Genomic DNA, 16,782 nt, shown 5'->3' on the forward strand with positions numbered 1-16,782 from the left:
TCTATATATGTTGGTATACCCTTCTCTCTCCCCCCTCCCTCTTTAACCTTTAAACAGGAAAAGGAGTGTAAGTGTTATGTATACCAGTCCTGAAAAGCTAAAGCATGTGATAGCTAATTACTTTGGGTTCATATACCGTATTTATCAGCGTATACCGCGCACTATTTTGCCCTGAAAATCAGGGCAAAATCGTGGGTGCGCGATATACGCCGATACCCGCGCCGAGTTTGAATACTGCGCTGACATATACCGAGCGCAGTACACTCGTGTATAGTCGGGCAGTCTCGGCTACACTCGCGCTCACGTCCTGTACGTCCAGGGCGTCAGCGCGAGCATTGCCGACTATTCGCGAGTCTACTGCGCTCGGTATATGCCGGCGCAGTATTCAAACTCGGCGCAGGAAACGAGCGAGGAGGACGCCGCAGATGGACGCCGGACCCGACGAAGAGGACACCCGAAGCCGCAGACGGACGCCGGACCCGACGAGGCCGCCGATGGACGCCGTGCAAGACACCAAACTGTAAGTACAAAAATCTTTTTTTCACAGGAATTTCTGGGCAACTTTAGGGGTGCGCGCTATACGCGGGAGCGCGCTGTACCCCAATAAATACGGTAATCATAAATGTCTTATGTCTCCAAAAAAAAAAAAAAAAAAGTCTAATGCCTTCAGCAGTCTTTAATTTGCAGCTCTGAGGGATGAGAGATGTGCTAATCAAGCATTAGCTGGCTGCTGAGAGACCACAGCTTCCCAGAATTCCACTTAAAGGTTCTTTAACCACTTAAGACCCGGACCAAAATGCAGCTAAAGGACCTTGCCCCTTTTTGCGATTCGGCACTGTGTCGCTTTAACAGACAATTGCGCGGTCGTGCGACGTGGCTCCCAAACAAAATTGGCATCCTTTTTTTCCCACAAATAGAGCTTTCTTTTGGTGGTATTTGATCACCTCTGCGGTTTTTATTTTTTGCGCTATAAACAAAAATAGAGCGACAATTTTGAAAAAAAATCTATATTTTTTACTTTTTGCTATAATAAATATCCCCCAAAAATATATAAAAAACATATTTTTTCCTCAGTTTAGGCCGATATGTATTCTTCTACCTATTTTTGGTAAAAAAAAATCGCAATAAGCGTTTATCGGTTGGTTTGCGCAAAATTTATAGCGTTTACAAAATAGGGGATAGTTTTATTGCATTTTTATTAATAATTTTTTTTTTTACTACTAATGGCGGCGATCAGCGATACATTATGGCGGACACTTCGGACAATTTTGACACATTTTTGGGACCATTGTCATTTTCACAGCAAAAAATGCATTTAAAATGCATTGTTTACTGTGAAAATGACAGTTGCAGTTTGGGAGTTAACCACAGGGGTCGCTGAAGGGGTTATGTTATACCTGAAGGGTTTCACATGTACTGGCACTTTAAGGCTGGCTCCACCCAGCAGTGATGACAAGGGTCAAGGGGTATAGTAGCCATCTTAGAGAGACCACATGTAAGAAACAGAGATATGTAATGTCCTGAGATGCATGTTGCAGTGTACAGCCTGTACTGAATAAACATCCATTGTTCCAGCCCAGAGTCTTGTGTCCCTCACAACACAGAGGATATAACAGTGGCGACGAGGATGGGATTTACAAAGTGTCTATCAGTCTGAGAGAGAGACAAAGACATTGTGGATTGTCACCTGGATAAAAGCAATCACAGATCCCAGCAGGAAAATGTCATTAATCGGGACATTAAGTGAGTTTGGAGAACAGACATCCTGGAGTTCCTGGGTTGAGAGACTGGAACAGTATTTCAGTGCAAATGCCATCCCAGACAACAGGCAAGTAGCAGTGTTCCTGACAGTGGTTGGGGCCAAGACATATGACACTCTGAGGGATCTGCTTTCCCCTGTAAAACCAGCAGCTAAGACATTGGCAGAGCTGCTGACACTGCTAGAGGATCACTTCCAGCCTAAACCATTAGAAATTGCAGAAAGATTTCGCTTCTATCAGCGGCAGCAGCAGACAGGTGAAGAGATTAAAGTTTATGTGCTCGCCCTTCGCAGACTAGCCTCTACCTGTTCTTTTGGGGACTACCTACCTACTGCACTGAGAGATAAGTTTGTCATGGGACTGAATTGTGAGTCAACACAAAAGAGACTGTTAACAGAGAAAGACCTTACCCTTACAAAGGCAATTGAGATAGCTTCAGTAATGGAAATGGCTGTGAAAGATACAGAGGAATTGAACCCCCAGAGCAGAAGGGAAGAGGTGAAGCAGGAAGTTTTCAGGACAGCAGTCAAGCCAACTGCTGCAAACTGGAAATACAGACCCCCACCAAGCCGGGAGTCAGCTTGCTACCGTTGTGGGAATACAGACCATGATTACAAAGTCTGCCGGTTTAAGGATCAGACCTGTCATAATTGCGGTAGGACCGGCCATCTGAAACGAGTTTGCCGTAGCAAGAAGGTGCGAGATAAACAACCTCTGAACCCCAAGACTAAGACATATATGGTGGGAAGATATACATCATCATCTGAGTCAGAGGATGAGCAAGTGCTCCACAGGTTAGACATACATCATATGCATTCAGCACCCTCCGCAATGACTGTAGATGTAACCATTGAGGGAAAGAAACTCAGGATGGATGTAGACACAGGAGCAGCAGTTTCAGTTATCACCCATAAACAATGGAGACAACTTCAGACCCGAAAAACTGTCCGCCCAACACCAATCAAACTGCAGACATACTCAAAGCAGATACTCCACCCACTGGGTTACGCAAAAGTACAGGTATTGTACAAGGGTCAGACAAAGAGACTGCCATTATATATCCTAGAAAATGGGGGACCCCCTCTCTTCGGGAGAGACTGGATTGCTCACTTTGGTATGCCAGACATCGCCATAAGTCCCTGTAACACCGTTACAATTCCATTAGGAGATAATGAGGGATGGGTGGTGTCCCTGAAGCAGCGGTTCCCAAAGATTTTTGATGACCAGTTGGGAAAAATAAAGCATGACTGTGTGAGACTCAAGCTGAAACCCAACGCTCAGCCTAAGTTCTTCAAAGCTCGGACAGTACCTTTCGCACTCCGAGCAGGTGTGGAAGCAGAACTAAGTCGGCTGGAGGAACAAGGTGTCATCTCAAAGGTTGAGCACAGCGAGTGGGCATCACCAGTTGTACCGGTAAAGAAATCGAATGGGGACTTGCGCATTTGTGGCGATTTCCGCATGGCACTGAACTCTCAACTGGAAATAGACCAGTATCCCCTACCCAGAGTAGATGACATTTTTGCCTCTCTTGCAGGAGGTCAAAAGTTCACCAAGCTTGATCTCAAACAAGCATATTTACAGTTTGAGGTCCATCCTTCTTCCCGCAAGTTTCTGACCATCAACACCCACAAGGGACTGTATCAATATAATCGGATGGTGTTTGGGGTAGCCTCTGCCCCAGCCATTTGGCAACGAAAAATGGACGAGATTTTGGCGGACATTCCTTTCACTCAGTGCCTGCTAGATGACATGCTCATTACAGGACGGACCGACCAGGAACACAAGCAGAATGTGGAGCTTGTGTTGGCGAGACTCCAAGAACAGGGTCTGAAAGTGAACTTAGCAAAATGCCAATTCATGGTGCCTAAATTGGAGTTTTGTGGCCACCTTGTGGATGCAGAAGGTATACACACCACGGAAGCCAAGGTTGATGCTTTAGTCAAAGCTCCAGCCCCAACCAACGTCCAGCAGCTGCGATCATACCTTGGCTTGCTGAACTATTACCACAAATTCCTGCCAGATCTGGCACACACCTTGTTTCCGTTGAACAAGCTTTTGGAGAAACACTCCAGATGGGACTGGTCGGCTGCATGCCAACGTGCTTTTGAAGTTTCTAAGCGGAAGCTGTTGGCGTCACGCATGCTCGTGCACTATGACCTCCAGAAGCCTCTCACCTTGGCTTGTGATGCCTCACCCTATGGTCTGGGGGCGGTACTATCCCACATCTTACCAGATGGGTCAGAAAAACCAGTGGCATTTGCCTCCAGGTCTTTGACAAAAGCAGAAAGCAATTACTCACACATTGACAAAGAGGCTCTTGCGCTGATATGGGCAATTAAGAAGTTTCATCTTTACCTGTATGGTAGGGAATTCACCATACTGACGGACCATAAACCACTCCTTCAGATCTTTAGCCCTGACAAAGGCATCTCCCAGACTACTGCGGCCCGCCTCCAACGCTATGCCCTATTCTTGGGGGCATACAGCTACAAAATTCAGTATCGTGGTCATGATGCCAATGCTAATGCGGACGCTATGTCCCGACTGACAGGGAGGTCCATGGACTCTTCTCCACCGGTCAAGAGTTGTCGTTACACCAGCCTGTCCTTCTTGTCTTCTGGGGAGATAGCAGCCCATACAAACAAGGATACCTTTCTGAAAACAATACTCTCCTGGGTACGGTCCGGTTGGCCTGCAACTGTCACACAGGAGTATGAACCTTTTTTCCGTAGGCGTATGGAATTAACTGTGGCTGGCAACTGTGTTTTATGGGGAGACCGAGTGATCATTCCACAGACCCTCCGGAGACACATTCTGGACTTGCTACATACTGGTCATCCCGGGGGCACACGTATGAAACAAAAGGCCAGAGGCTATGTGTGGTGGCCAAACCTAGACTCAGATATCACAACATATGTGAATGCTTGTGCTGGATGTGCACAAACGGCAAGAGACCCTCCTCGAGGGTGCGTCCAGCCCTGGACTTGGCCCACGGTTCCTTGGTTTCGCCTACACTTGGACTTTGCAGGCCCGATCAGAGGACACACCTTCTTGATCATAGTGGACGCCCATTCAAAGTGGCCTGAGGTCATTCCTGTTACTCAGCCAACGACTAAGGCAACGGTTTCCATACTGTTACATCTCGCTGCTACGTTTGGATACCCCAGAGAAATCGTCACAGACAACGGTGCACAATTCACCAGTCAGGAGTTTCAGCATTTCCTGACTGCCCACAACATCAAGCACAAGTTGACCGCACCTTACCACCCGGCTACAAATGGTCAAGCAGAGCGGTTTGTGCAGACTTTTAAACGCTATTTCAAAGCTACAGTGGCTGCAAGTAAACAACAGTCCCTGTCACCCCAGCAGCTGGACTCCTTCCTTTCTGCTTACAGAAACACACCACATGCAACCACTGGGAAAACTCCAGCAGAACTCCTTCTGGGGCGGCAGCCATGGACTGTTTTGGATATGCTCCGCCCTCAAACAGTCCAGGAACATGTACTGCAGTCCCAAGACAAGATGGTCAAACACAATGAGCTCCCCCGATTCACAGCCCAACAAAAGGTATGGGCCCGATCTTATGGAGCTTCCAACACCCGTTGGCTTCCTGCTGTCATTGCAGAGACCTTGGGACCCAAGATGTACAAGGTCCGCCTGGAAGATGGTTCCATTTGCAGACGTCATGCGGACCAACTGCGTCCTCGTTCTCAACTGCCCGAATCCCTGATGCCAGCTGAACCACCAGTGTCTCAAGGATCTGCTCCCAGCGAATCAGGATGCACAGAGACTGATGATTGTGGGGACTCTGAACTTTTGAACTCGTCTCCAACAGAGCCCTCCAGCTCTGGTCCGGAGGTCTGTTTACCCTCTGAGCTGGGGGATCCCTTCTTGGCCCCGCCGGTACCCATTCCGGCCAGCCCAGTATCCTCTGGTCCCGAATCGCAGGATGCCCGGCCTCAACGATACTGTCGCCCTCCTGACCGGTTTCAGTTGCAAGAGCGGTTACGAGACTTTCGACGGGGCCGACGGAAGTGATCCGATGACATATTAACCCCGCAACGGTTCCTGGAAGCTTGAAGTCCCATAATTCTCCTGTGTTTGGAGGACTGTTATTGGACAGCTATCAGTTAATGTTTTGTGCCTGTTATTGTTTTGTTGTGTTTTTTTTTTTTTTTTTTTTTTTTTTTTTTAGGGATGGATGGAAGGTGTTATACCTGAAGGGTTTCACATGTACTGGCACTTTAAGGCTGGCTCCACCCAGCAGTGATGACAAGGGTCAAGGGGTATAGTAGCCATCTTAGAGAGACCACATGTAAGAAACAGAGATATGTAATGTCCTGAGATGTGTCACCTAATGTGTGTTTACAACTGTAGGGGGGTGTGGCTGTAGGTGTGACGTCATCGATTGTGGATCCCTATAAAAGAGATCACACGATCGATGACAGCGCCACAGTGAAGAACGGGGAAGCTGTGTTTACACACGGCTCTCCCCATTCTTCAGCTCCGGGGACCGATCGCGGGACTCCATCGGCGATCGGGTCCCGGAGCTTCGGACCGGGTCGCGGGAGCGTGCCCGCGACCCACGGCTGGGCTTAAAGATCAACGTACATATACGTTGATGTGCCCAGCCGTGCCATTCTGCCGACGTATATCGGCGTTAGGTAGTCCTTAAGGCCCCTTTCACATTGAGGAGTTTTTCAGGCGGTACAGCGCTAAAAATAGCGCTGCTATCCTGCCTGAAAAACTCCTTCACTGCAGACTAAGACCCCTTTCACACTGGGGCGTTTTTCGGGCGTTTTTTAGGCGCTTTGGCGTTTAAAAAAAGCCTGTAAAGCGCCTGAAAGAAGCCTCATCTGCAATCCCAATGTGAAAGCCCAAGTGCTTTCAGAGGCCTTTCACACTGCCAGCGCCCGAAAAACGCTGGTAAAGCGCTGCTAAGACCCCTTTCACACTGAGGCGCTTTTCAGGCGCTTTGGCGTTAAAAAAAGCTTCCTCAATGGGAAGGGGGCTTTAGGAGCGGTGTATTAACCGCTCCTAAAGCGCTGCAAAGAAGCTGCATGCAGGACTTTTTTTGACGCCCTGCCAGCTCAGCGCCTCAGTGTGAAAGCACTCAGGCTTTCACATTGGGATTGCAGATGCAGCTTCTTTCAGGCGCTTTTTTTAACGCTAAGACCACTTTCACACTGGGGTGTTTTTCAGGCGCTTTAGTGTGAAAGCACTCGAGCTTTCACATTGGGATTGCAGATGCAGCTTCTTTCAGGCGTTTTACAGGCGCTTTTTTTAACGCTAAAGCGCTTGAAAAATGCCCCAGTGTGAAAGGGCCCTTAATGTGAAAGCCCGAGGGCTTTCACACTGAGGCGATGCGCTGGCGGGAGACAAAAAAATCTCCTGTCAGCAGCATCTTTGGAGCGGTGAGAGGAGCGGCATGTATACCGCTCCTTCACCGCTCCTTCCCATTAAAAACAATGGGAAACCGCAGCAATACCGCCCGCAATGCGCCTCTATAGAGGCGCATTGCGGGCGGTATTAACCCTTTATCGGCCGCTAGCGGGGGTTAATACCGCACCGCTAGCGGCCGATTCCCGCGGCAATCCCGGCGGTATAGCGCCGCTATTTTTAGCGGCGATATACCGCCACCGCGGCTCCCGCTGTAATGTGAAAGGGGCCTAAGTGGTTAAAAGAAAGATAATATTAAAGGATTGTTTACCTTCTGCAAAAAAAAATAATAATAATTAATGCACCATTGTAGCTCTACCCCCGCAGGGGCTGCTGGCAACTGCTTCCCCTATTCATGCACAGCCAGACAACACGCATTTCCATCTTGCATTTAGTCACAAGAAATCAGCCCATAGATAGATTATAGAGATTATGGGATGCCCGACTTGAAGAACACAAATGAGGACAACTTCCTTCCTATCTACAGAAAAAAGATCCTGGACAATTCGCACCGCAATGCCTAGAAAACGCACACATTTTTTGGGCAATGCGCAGTGCGAATGCATCGCACATATGTGAACCAGCCTCATTAAAATAAATGAATTTTAAAATGTTATGCGAATTGGATGCGGTGTAAGCCGCAACCAATTCGCATAGGTGTGAACCTGGCCTTAAATTAAATTAACCATTTTAATGAGGCTGGTTCACATATGTGAGATGCATTCGCACTGCGCATTGCCCAAAAAATGTGTGCGTTTTCTAGGCATCGCGGTGCAAATTGTCTGCACATTATGTTCTATGGGAACGCATCTGATTTGCAGATGTGTTCCGTTCTGAACACAAAGTCTCTCCCTGCTTACTACACTTTCCCCCTCCCCTCTCCCAGGTGAGCTAGTCGCAGCTACCACGCAGACAAAACGCTGGAATTCGCACTGCACAAGTATGAATCCAGCCTCAAACGAACAGCACACAAACAGTCAAATGCTGTGTCTTCTATTTGAACGCAGCTGCATGTGTTTTAAAGAAAATTGCAGCATTTGATTAGGATGCCCATTGACATGAACCCCTAGCCTTCTACAGAAAATTCTAGTTTCCTGGCTGTCATAGTGACCCACTGGCTTCGATATTTTTCAGGCCACTAAGCCTGCATATGTTTGCAGATCAAGAAATCACAGTCAGGGCCATGGCACACTATGATCCTGTTTGCAAATGTCAGGCTTGCTATACAGGGTGGAGAAATACACACCTGTTTTCCTGTTTAGCTTCTTTTACTGGCTGGATGAGTGAGGTGTCACCTAGAACCAGGTGTGTATTTTCTCTGCACTTGTTACAGAATCTTCACCAGACTTTTATATGCTGCTTTCCCACTGATGTGTTTTTTCTAGGGCGGTGGAAATTAACTTTTAATTAATCGATTAATCTTTAATTTCTTTGATCGATCAACATTTTTTTGATCGATCAAAATTATTTTGATTTGTACTCGCCTCTCCGCTGGCTTCAGGGAGTTCCGTCGGAGTTCCGGTGACGTCACGGACACCGGCGGGGCTTGCCTTGTCCATCTGAAGGGCTCCTTTGCTGTGCCTTCAGATCTGCATGTCGGCGGGACCTTACTATCCGCCACACGCAAGGGCTGTTACACTTCCCTCTAGAGCTGCACGATTAATCATCAAGAATCGTTTTCGCGATCTTTTTCCGTTGCAATTCTTGACACAGGGTTTCATGATCTTTGACATGAAAATAATTTTCTCTCCTCACTTTGGTATGCAAAGAATTTTCTCTCAGCCAAAAGTCAAAGTCTGGGCAGCCTGCCAAGTTTTGAAAACATTCTTTATCAGTGGAAAGTTATTTTATGTTGCACTGTATTTGCGCAGCAGTCTTTTTAAATGCAATTTTTTGGGGAAAAAAAAATTAAAATTACGAATTAAAAAAAAACTAGCCAGTAAAGTTAGCCCATTTTTTTTGTATAAATGTAAAAGATTTTACGCCGTGAGAATTGTGAGAGAATCGTGATCTTCATTCTAAGCAAAAAAATCTTGATTCTCATTTTGGCCAGAATCGTGCCGCTCTACTTCCCTCTATCAACCTGGGATTCTACAACCATCCACTGGGAGTTGTGATAGTTCCCTTCACGGAACATCTACATGCCGACGAACTGATGTTAACTTCTCCTCATCTGGATTCAGCAGTGGCATTGTTGTACACATTTTTATACCAGTATCATACTTGGCTACATGTTTTTATGACTGCTTTTGCTACCGTTTGGTATTACTCGCACCATTTTTACAGTTTATGTAGCAACATCAATTTTATCTCCAGTGCAATATTTATTTTGTTACCTACTTGAAGACTATAAAAGTTTTGATGCTATTCTTATCGAGCGCTGCCTTTGTGTGTTTTTTGTATCCTGCTATTCATTTTTACAGTGGTTGGTAGCTGCATTGGGAATCAGCCTGCAAGGAGATCAGCTAAAAGTAGTTGGATCTGTATGTGCGTTATAATTAATCGAAATTAGTCGATTAATCGATTAAAAAAAAAAATCGATTAATCGAACACAAAAATTTTGATCAGTAACAGCCCTAGTTTTTTCCTTTCTAAAATGCAATAAAAATAGAAAACTCTTAAAAAAAAATGTATTACAAAATGCACCACAGCTGCAATTTCAATGAATTGTTTGAGCCACATGTCTATGTTTTACAGGAAACCTGAACATACTGGGATTCAGGCACCCAGAAAACTCACAGAAAATACACCAGAAATGTATCTTAAACACATTTTGTGCAATGGAGCAGTATAAAAGCCCCCTTAGGGTCACCAGTGTTCCATGGGTCTAAAATCAGCCTGCATACTTGTTCCAGGTTAGTCAATGAGCGATTTTATTGTACTGTATATTTATATTCAAACCTCTTTTCTTGTTTTTGGGGTTAATGGAGAATTAGAACCCCTGTCTGATCGATTACCAGCACAGCCCCCCCCGAGGATGCCCACTGGACCACCAGGGATGCCCACTGGACCACTAGGGATGCAAAAGAAAAAAAACACAGGTATGCCACCCTAGACCACCAGGGATCACAATGACACAAAAAATGGATGCCAATCAGTGCCCACAATGGGCATCACTGATTGGCAGGCATTGTTTGGCACTGATTGGCATCCATTAGTACAACACATACGATAGTGCCACCTATCAGTGCCCATCTATGCCCATCCGTGCAGCCTATCAGTGCCCGTCCATGCCGCCTATCAGTGCCCATCCATGCCGCCTATCAGTGCCCATCTATGCCGCCTATCCGTGCCCATCCATGCTTATCCGTGCCACCTATCCGTGCCCATCTGTGCTGCCTATCCGTGCCGCCTATCCATGCCGCCTATCCGTGCCGCCTATCAGAGCCCATCCGTGCCGCCCATCAGTGCCGCATATTAGTGCCCATCAATGCCTCCACATCAGTGCCACCTCATCAGTGCCGCCTTATCAGTGCCCGTCAGTGCAGTACCATCCAGGCCCCATCAGTGAAGGAGAAAACTTACTTATTTACAATGTTTTATAACAAAAAATTCAAAATTTTCGGTCTTTTTTTTTTTTTTTTTTGCAGAAAATAAAAATCCCAGAGGTGATCAAATACCACCAAAAGAAAGCTCTATTTGTGGGTACAAAATGATAAAAAATTCGTTTGGGTACAGTGTAGCACGACCGCGCAATTGTCATTCATAGTGCAACAGCACTGAAAGCTAAAAATTGGTCTGGGCGGGAAGGTGTATAAGTGCCCTGTATGGAAGTGGTTAAAGAAACAGAACCGGAATTTCCTCCATATTTGGGGAAATGGGAAGAGGAGATAGGTCCGCTCACAGATGAGGAACATAGAAGGAAAATTCTGAGAATGACGTGCTATTCCTCAGGAGATACAAAGACAGTTGAAATGTGTTACAAACTCCTGACGAGATGGTATGTGACCCCCCAGAGGACGCATAGGATGGGGGCTGAGGGACCCCCAACTTGTTGGAGAGGGTGTGATATCCCGGGGACCTTTGTGCACATCTGGTGGGAATGCATAAAGATCCAACCCTATTGGGATGGAATCTTGGCAGCAACATACCAAATAACAGGAGAACAGAATAAGAAGAATCCTTGGGATTGTTTATTTCATGATACAAGGAAATAGGCCACTCAATATAATACCTTAGTTCCATTTCTTTTAAATGCGGCCAAAAGCCTGATCCCGAGTCTTTGGAGGTCTCAGGAAGCCATGAGTATGAAGGACTGGGTTGCAAGGGTTGAAACGATAAGAGTCATAGAAGGAAACTATCCACATAGAAGAAGACTCATTGGAGAGATTCCGGAATATATGGGGGAAATGGCGGGAGTTCAGGGAGTCGGGAAGCTGGAGGATTTGTGAAGGTGTAGGGAATTGAGGAGGGAAGAAGGGGTATGGGATTTTTTTTTCTTTGAGGGAGGGTTTTTAGGGGTAGGGGGAAAAATTGTATAGAGTATAGATGAAGGAACAGGATGTTTTTAACATGCTATTGTGTTTATATATGTCTATACAAAAAAGGGGATATTCAAATAAAAACCCTGCCTGTCAGCGTTTTTTATTTTGACTTTCCTACCACTTTAAGGCACCTTGCTTCTTGGCTTCCCATACCATGCTGTAACTCTCCTTGGACACCACATTTAATGTTGCCTCCCAGAGACATCTGTGCCAGCCTCTTTCATCTGCCATGAGTCCTATTCTGGAGTTTTCTGTCCACCTCTGCATCTATGTAAATAAAAGTAATTAGGGTAAAATATCAGATATAAAATTGGCACTTGTTACATTTTTACATAGTTGGTGAGGTTGAAAAATAACACAAGTCCAACCTGTGTGTGTTTATATGTCAGTATTACATTGAATATCCCTGTATGTTATGGTCACTCAGGTGCCTATCTAATAGTTTTTTTAAATGATCTATGCTCTCTGCTGAAACCACTGCTTGTGGAAGAGAAATCCACATCCTTACCGCTCTTACAGTAAAGAACCCCCTACGCAGTTTAAGGTTAAACTGCTTCTCTTCTAATTTTAATGAATGGCTGTGTGTCTTTTTTAATTCCCTTTCGCGGAAGAGTTTTATCCCTATTGTGGGGTCACCAGTACAGTATTTGTACATTGAAATCATATCCCCTCTCAAGCGTCTCATCTCCAGAGAGAATCAGTTCAGTGCTTGCAGTCTTTCCCAGTAGCTGAGATCCTCCAGTCCCTTAATTAGCGTTGTTGCCCTTCTCTGGACTTTCTCCATTTCCAGCACATCCTTCCTGAGGACTGTTGCCCAGAACTGGATAGCATACTCCAGGTGCGGCTGAACCAGAGTCTTGTAGAGTGGCAGAATTATAATTTTATCTCTGGAGTTATCCCCTTTTTAATGCATGGTAAAATCCTGTTGGATTTGCTTGCAGCAGTTCACCCCCTACATTGCATTCATGTTTTTGCCACCCATATGGGGAACCCACTTTTCACACCGGACCATTCACTACCCTCTGAACTCGCCCTTGTAGCCAGTTTTCATTCTATGTACTCACCCTTTGATCCATGCTGATAGACCTTAGTTTGTACAGTAAACGTTTATGGGGAACTGTATCTAATGCCTTTGCAAAATCCAGATACACCACGTCTACGGGCCTTTCTTTAGCTAGATGGCAGCTCACCTCCTCATAGAAGGTTAATTGTTTGGCAAGAACGATTCTTCATGAATCCATGTTTTTTACTGCTAATGATACCGTTCTCATTACAAAAATCTTGTATATAGTCCCTTATCATCCCCTCCACGAGCTTGCAAACTATTGACATTTGGCTAACTCGTCTGTAATTCCCAGGGATATATCTTGGTCCTTTTTTAATTATTGGTGCAACATTGGCTTTTCTCCAATCTTCTGGTACCATACCAGTCAGTAGACTGTTCTTTAAAAATAAGGAACAATGGTCTGGCAATTAATTGACTGAGTTCCTTAAAGCGGGAGTTCACCCAAAAACATTAGATTAAGGCTCATTTTGTCAAGGGGAATCGGGTGTTTTTTTTTAAATCTAAGCAGTACTTACCGTTTTAGAGATAGATCTTCTCCGCCGCTTCCGGGTATGGTCTTCGGGACTGGGCATTCGTATTTGATTGACAGGCTTCCGACAGTCGCATACATCGCGTCACGAGTAGCCGAAAGAAGCCTAACGTCGGTGCGGCTCTATACGGCGCCTGCGCACCGACGTTCGGGTGGTTCGGTAGTGGTGGGGCCACACCACTACCAGACAGAGTGGTCTGTAAGGACTGTTTTATGGACTATGAGTCCAGCTGCGAGCTAGAATATCAGCACGCTGTAGATCTGCTCAAGTGAACAATGAAGGACTCCTTCTCTGAGCTTGTGACTTTGGTCCCCGCTCTACCACTTTAGCAGATGTCCCAGGTTCAGGATACAGAACCTAATCTCCCTGGTCCTTCAGCAGTCAGTACACCTCTGCCACTGTCAGGCTGACCAGCTAGAGATTCACCACCTGAAGACTCTTCAGAGGAGTCAGAACCTTCTGGCTTCAGTCTCTCCTTGGTAAAACCATTCATCCAGGCAGTCAAAACTGTAATCACCTGAAAAGACGCAGAAGAGCCTCCCCAAGAGTCTACAAGTTACTTCCCATTCCTCAAAGGGAGGCAGGTTCTCTTCTCGTTGAGGGGCGAGATTAGTCAGGTCATTCAGAATGAATGGTCAAAAACTGATAAAAAACTTTCATGGGGCTGGTTCAATAAACTATACCTCTTACCAGAGTCGGGAAGGCAGTCACTAAACTCCATGCCAGTGGTAGACGCATCGGTGGTGCGACTCGTAAAAAAAAAAAAAAAAAAAAAAAGGCGCTTTACCAATGCAGGGTTCCGCTTCCTTTAAAGACCCTCTAGACAGGCGAACCAACCTGGAGCTGAAGAGGAGCTATTTAGCCACGGGAGCAGCGTGTAAGCCAGCTATCGCCCTCACGTCGCTATCAAATGGCATAAGATCTTGGACATATAATATTGAGACGGCTTTGCGTCAGGATGTCCCCAAGGAGGATATAATTAAGGCCTTGGAAGAGCTTAGATTGTCGGCAGACTTTGTCAGGGTAGCGGCCATTGACACGATCAGGTGCTCTGCAAGATCCATGTTGCATTCAGTAATGGTGAAGAGGGCCTTCTGGCTGAAAGATTGGACGGCTGACTTATCCTCCAAACAAAATTGGTGCAAAATCCCATTCGATGGGAAAGCGCTGATCGGAGACAAAACGGATAAAGCTATCTCCAGGCTGTCAGAAGGGAAGTCCGGTATGCTTCCCCAGGACAGAAGGATGCGAAGATTCAGAGGCAGGTCCTCCTAGGTTCCGCCAGACAAATCCAATATATTTTAGGCAGTCAAGACAGCCCAGAGACAACAAAAGACCCTGGAAAGGTACTCAGACATTCTTTTTTGAACAGGAAGATGAAGGACCTTTCCGGCTCCACAGGAGCAAAGCAGTCTTTTTGACGCCAGAGTAGCCCAGGCACTCCCGGTGGGAGCCAGGCCAAAGTTCTTTGTCCTAGTCTGGGCCACATGCTGTCAGGACCCCTGGGTTCTGTCAACAATTCAATGGGGGCACCTTTTGGAATTTCTCTCATCCCCCACCTCGGAATTCTTTCAAAGGAACAGAGATTCCATCCTCTCCGCCAAAGGCTCAAGCTCTGTAAAACTTCCTAACATCACTCCAGCTTCATGGGGCGGCTGTTCTGGTTCCCTTGGCAGAGCGCTTCGCAGGCGTCTACTCCACCCTATTTCTGGTCCCAAAGAGGACAGGTGGGTGGAGGCCTGTGACAGACCTTCAGAGGCTCAGCTGGTATATCCGCCCCGAAAGCTTCAAAATGAAGTCCCTGCAGAGGATTATTTAGGCGGTCCAGCCATCAGATTGGATGATTTCAGTCGATCTGCAGGATGTGTACCTACACGTTCTAATTCTAGTTCTACCTGCATTTCAAAAATGTCTGAGATTTGCAGTGGGATGGACCCACCTACAGTTTCAATTCCTGCCTTTCGGTCTGTGCACCTCTCCCAGGGTGTTCACCAAGATACTAATATCCGCTCTGGTTCACCTGCGGGAGAGGGGCTTGAGGATATTCCACTACTTGGACGCCATCCTCCTAGCAAGCAATCCGGATCAGTTGGTATGTCACTGGGAAATTCTTCTACAGTCCCTAAAAGAGCTAGGGTGGCTAATAAATTCCGAAAAGAGTCAACTAGCACCCACACAGCAGATAATCTACCTGGGTGCAATGTTCAACACTCAGGAGGGGACAGTGTCATTACTACCGCCAAAGGCAAGGATTGTAACCCAGAGAATGATCAAGGTCATCTGGAGCCCGTATCTGACAGCTTCACAATGTCTGAGCCTCATTTGCACAATGTCTTCTTGTATACCCATGGTTCCTTGGGCCCATTGGCACTTGAGGTAGTTAGACAGGTTTCTTGGCGCAGTGGAAGAAACAACGACTATACCAGACGATACTGCTGACGGGAGTAATGCACAGGAGTCATCACTGGTGGACAGTTCCAGAAAACCTCTCCAAACCTCGTCACCTGGGCCCCCATCCTTGGATCACAATTCTGTCTGATGCAAGCGGACAGGGCTGGGGAGCCCATTGCGGGAAACCAGAATACAGGGTAGATGGTCATGTTCTACCCAGGGAGTGGTACCCAACATCTTGGAGATGACGGCAGCCTTCTTAGCACTAACTTCTTTGGCGTCCCAAATCAGAGGCCAGAGAATACTTCTACACCTAGACAACATGGCAGCTGTCGCTTATCTGCAGAAGCAAGGAGGCACTCGCAGCAGGTTGTTCCTCAAGGAGTCGGCGCTGATCATGCTCTGGGCAGAGAAGAACCTCCTGGACCCCAGAGCAATGTATCTGCCGGGCAGGTTGAACACGGAAGCAGACACGTTGTCCAGAAACTTCCTGGACAACAACGAATGGGCTCTCCACCCCCTCGTCTTCCATCAGATTGCCAGCATATGGGATCCCCCTCAGGTAGACCTGTTCGTCTCCCCGAAGAATACCAAGCTGGACAGATTCTTCTCTCGAATGCCGCATCCACAAGCCGAGGCAGTGGATGCCCTGTCATGCCCTGGAAGTTCACCACAGCATATGCCTTTCCTCCCAGGCCATTAATATTCAAATTCCTCCTGAGGCTCCTCAGGGAGTCAGTCCGGGTGGCGTACTTCCATATTGGCCGAAGAGACCCTGGTTCCCTCTAGCCATGCGCCTCAGTGTGAGCTCTCCAATCAGGATCCCTCCTTTCCCTCAACTTCTGTCGCAGGGCACCAGGAAAGGAAAATTACTGGTAAGTATGATACAATTTTCCGTTTTCCTGCTTATGTGATTGGCTCACCAATTTTCCCAGAAGTCTGCCTAAGATACAAGTCAGATTTCAGGCATCCCCTGCAACAAAAATGTCATTTTTTAAGAGATACTTTCAATAGGAGCACATCTAAAGGGATGCAGGCCCAGCAGAATTCCTCATTAGTGCCCTGCAGCTGCACCCCTGACAGTTAATTATGAAACCACTCCCATTAGACCC

The sequence above is a fragment of the Rana temporaria genome, chromosome 2 (genome assembly GCF_905171775.1).
Source record: "Rana temporaria chromosome 2, aRanTem1.1, whole genome shotgun sequence".
Lineage (NCBI taxonomy): Eukaryota > Metazoa > Chordata > Amphibia > Anura > Ranidae > Rana > Rana temporaria.